This window comes from Mus caroli, chromosome 11 (assembly GCF_900094665.2).
Source record: "Mus caroli chromosome 11, CAROLI_EIJ_v1.1, whole genome shotgun sequence".
In the NCBI taxonomy this organism is placed as follows: Eukaryota; Metazoa; Chordata; class Mammalia; order Rodentia; family Muridae; genus Mus; species Mus caroli.
Window position 1 is genome coordinate 65967883 of NC_034580.1, and position 4176 is coordinate 65972058.

Below are 4176 nucleotides of genomic sequence, written 5' to 3' on the forward strand. Positions count from 1 at the left end.
CCCCCTCCCCCTCCCTCTCCCTCTCCCTCTCCCTCTCTCTCCTTTCTTTTTTCTTTTCTCTTCTTTTTTGTTTTTTCTTACTTCTGAAATCTCCTAAATGTCACATTCAGGTTTCGATTCTCACCAACACCATATTCTTTGTTTTTAGGTATGTGGTGTGTGTGCATGTTCATCTGCAAGTGACTCACATGTGTTACCACAGGGCCAGTTCTCTTGCTGGTTATAGGGGTAAGGGTATGGAAGGGAATCTCTCCTTATCTAAGTTGATGCAAGTCAGACAAGTTCAGGGCCATCTTATATCCTAAAGGGCCAGTTCACTTTTGTTCCCAATATGACTGGAAGCTGTATAATGCTCCAATGCCAGGTGTGGCCCTTTTTCTTAGTGCTGGAGCAGGGCCAATTCTCCAGCTGTCATCAATGCAGGGCCAGGTTTCATGTCTGCTTCAGATGGTGAGGGAAGAGTTGGAGGGGGAAGGGGAAAATCTCTCCCTTATCCATACCAGTTTAGGGGAGACAATGGCAGGGCCAACTTTCCACACTCATACCTTTGGTGCTATACAACAACAACATCACAATGTTTGGGGCCTGTTCTCCTGAGAACTCCAACTGGGTAAGGGCAGATTCAGTTCTCTTCTTCTGATACCCCTAGGTCTTGTTCTTTCTGGGGCCCAGGAGAAGGCAGGTCCAGTTCTACACACCACTACTCAGACATCAGTATGTCCCTGGACAGCAGCCCAGACCAGGGATTTCTGCCTGGATTTTGGGGGTAATTAATCACTGCTGCTGAAGTACCATAGATCCTGATGGTCCCCCAGAGGCAGCACTGGACAGAACCCCACCATGGTCCCAGGGGGCAGCACTGGCTGTTCACATCAGGCTGTTCCACATTACCCTCGATTCTCCAGTTCTGCTTCTCTTCATTGTGCCCACATCCTTCTGTTTCTCTTTCTCACATTTCTCCACCACTTACTTGTTCCTCTTAGTGGCACAAGGGATTTGCGTGTCTGGGGTGGTGTCAGGGTTGCTCTCAGGTGTGTGATTCCCTGCCTGTGCTTTCTGGCTCTGGACAGGGATCATTGTTGTCATGGTTTCCTCCCCATGCTACCTGCAGAACTGCACAGTATAGACTGGTGGTTATCTCAGGCTAGTTCTCTGTCCATGCCCCATGGTGTCAGACAGGTGGTTGTTGAGGGCTTACTGTCGACCCTGTCTGGGCTAGCTCACCATCTGGCTAGCTCCTCATTCTGGGTGTGCACAGGAGTGGTGGTTGTCATGGGCTTACTTTGTTCAGGGAGTGTCACTAATCATTCAGAAGTCCATAGGTCAGAACACTGAGCCTTAGCATAGGCTCTCTCCTCTCTGTCACCTTCTGATGCACATGTGACACAGCAGCCATACCTGAAACACATCTAGGGGCATGCGTTGTGGGAATCTTTTCCTGGGACAACATAATTGATACAGCATGGTAGTGTCCTGTGTGGATGGTGCCATTCCTGAGCAGGTGCTCCTGGGGCATGTAAGAATGCAGGCTGACCCATAGGAGGAATATTAATATGAACTAACCGGTACCCCCAGAGCTCCTTGAGACTAAACCACTAATCAAAGAAAACACGTGGTGGGACTTGTGGAAAATATACAGCTCCACTGTATATGTAGCAGCAGATGGCATAGTTGGTCATCAGTGGGAGGAGAGGCCCTAGGTCCTGTGAAGGTTCTATGCCCTAAAATAGGGGAATGCCAGGGCTAGGAATGGGATTGGGGGGTGGTTAGGGAGCAGGGGAGGGAGGAGAGGTCAGGGATGTTCAGAGAGAAAATTAGGAAAGGGGATAACATTTGAAATATAAATAAAGAAAAATCTAATTAAAAATAATATGAAGCTAAAAATGAAACTTGTAAAAATTAATAATTATTTGAATTCATGCTTTCTATTATTTTAAAACAAAAAAGTTAAAGGGCGACTGCTTTTTATATGTATTTTTAAAAATATTTTTATTAGGTATTTTCCTCATTTACATATCCAATGCTATCCCAAAAGTCCCCCATACCCTTTATATGTATTTTTAAAAGTAAATGACTTACTCTATTTTAATTATACCCATGAAGATCAATAAATAAAAACATTGATGGAAAAAACAGCAGGCTGAGCAAGCCCTGGAGAGAAAGCCAGTGAGAAGTACTGTCCCATGGCCTCTGCTGCAGTGTGTGGCCTTTGGTTTCTGCCCTGTCCCCCCAGGAAAGACAGCAAGCTGTACAGTGAAGTGACCGTGTTCCTCCCCAAGCAGCCTGTGTGCAGTCCTGGTGTTCATCTCAGCAACAGGAAGCAAATGAAGACACACCCTGTGTTGCAAGAAGTTTCCTTCCAAGATGAAAAGTGATGAGAGTTTCCTAGGAGTATTTGTTGTCTGTATGGTTTTAGAAGAAGCCACATTATTACACAGAAATTACAATAGAGGAAATATACAAATTTAGATCAGATTTTACTAAATGGAAATACTTTATAATATTTGTCCCTCAAGGATAAAGGCATAAAGTATGAGTGGATTTCCTTGACTTTCACTAGATTCTTGTTTTTGAAGTATTTAATGTTTATTTATAAAAAGACAAGTTTCAATTAAAGTGAAATACTTTGAAAATATACAACCATTTTAATGCCCACCATGATTATTTTAGAATAAAGTGGTTTAAATTCTTATTTTTAAATTAAAAAAAAATATATTCACTTTACATCCTGATTGCATTTCCCTTCCCTCTTTTCCTCCCAATCCCACACTTATACAATCCTCCCCCAACCCCTCCAGTTATCCTCAGTGAAGGTGAAGTATCCGTTGAATACCATCACACCCTGGGACATCCACCTGCAGTAGGCCTAAGCCCATTGTTTTCACTGAGGAGCAACCATGCAGTCCAGTTAGAGGAAATGGATTAGTCAACAGAGTCAGAGACAACCTCCTCTTTTATTGTTAGTGGACCCACATGAAGACTAAGCAGCACATCTGCTACAAACATGTACGGGACCTAGGTGCAGTCACTGCATGCTCTTTGGCTGGTAGTTCCATCTCTGTGAGTCCCCATGGCCCCAGGTTAGTTGACTCTGTAGGTCTTCTTGTGCTGTCCTTGACCCCTCCAGCTTGCTCAGTTCTCCTCACTTTTCCAGAAGCCTCTCAAGCACTACTTCATGTTGTCTGTGGGTCTCTGTATATGTTTCCATCCAGCGCTGGATGAAGCCTCTCAGGAAAAGTGATGCTAGGCTCCTATCTGAAAGTATAGCAAAGTATCATTAATAGTGTCAGAGATTGGCTTTCTTACATGAGATGGATCTCAAGTTGGGCCAGTCACTATTTAAACATTCCTTCAATTTCTGATCCATCTTTATCCCTGGATTAAAAATAAGTAGAGGGCTGGTGAGATGGCTCAGTGGGTAAGAGCACCCGACTGCTCTTCCGAAGGTCCGGAGTTCAAATCCCAGCAACCACATGGTGGCTCACAACCATCTGTAATGAGATCTGACTCCCTCTTCTGGAGTGTCTGAAGACAGCTACAGTGTACTCACATATAATCAATAAATAAACAAATAATTAAAAAATAAAAATAAGTAGACATAGACTAAGAAATAAAGACTTATTTATTTATTTTTTTAAAATGTGTAGCCCAGGCTGGCCTCGAACTTGTGATCCTCCTGCCTCTGCCTCCTTCAGCAAATCCTACTGGCGTGCACCACCACAGCCGGCTTATTTATTTTTATAAAGGCCAAACTCATGAGATATTTAGAGCCAAAGGGTTTGGTTTCTAATTTTGTAATATGTTTCCTGGAAGACACCAAATGTTTAAACATTCTAGGATTGTAAGGAAGGACCAGGCTGGAAAACACAGCTATGTACACCCCAAACTACTCCACCACATTCTAGCAAAGAAGCAGGACCAATCTGCTTTCTGTTGTGACTATTGGTATCAGGTCACATAGATAAACCCATTATATGGACTCCTAAGCCACAACTGTTAACTTGACACAAAACAGTCTTTATGAATGGGTTTTTACAGTTAAAAAACAGCAATAGCAACAACAAACACAATCAAAACAATACAAAACAAACACACAAACCTTTTCCCCAGCAGACTGCCATGTAAGAAGATAGTTGACATTTATAATCTCTGTAAGTTTCCCTTCATGTAGGACAT

General features: G+C 43.2%; 1 protein-coding gene and 1 non-coding gene across 3 annotated transcripts in view; both read right to left on the reverse strand.

Moving 5' to 3' along the window:
• Positions 1–4176, reverse strand: part of LOC110305614 (NACHT, LRR and PYD domains-containing protein 1a-like) — a 143960-nt gene that overhangs the window by 50018 nt on the left and 89766 nt on the right. The gene's annotated exons all lie outside the window — the stretch shown is intronic.
• LOC115032696 lies at positions 1290–1420 on the reverse strand. Its single transcript, XR_003838324.1, has one exon. It is a non-coding gene; the product is annotated as a small nucleolar RNA SNORA17 (small nucleolar RNA).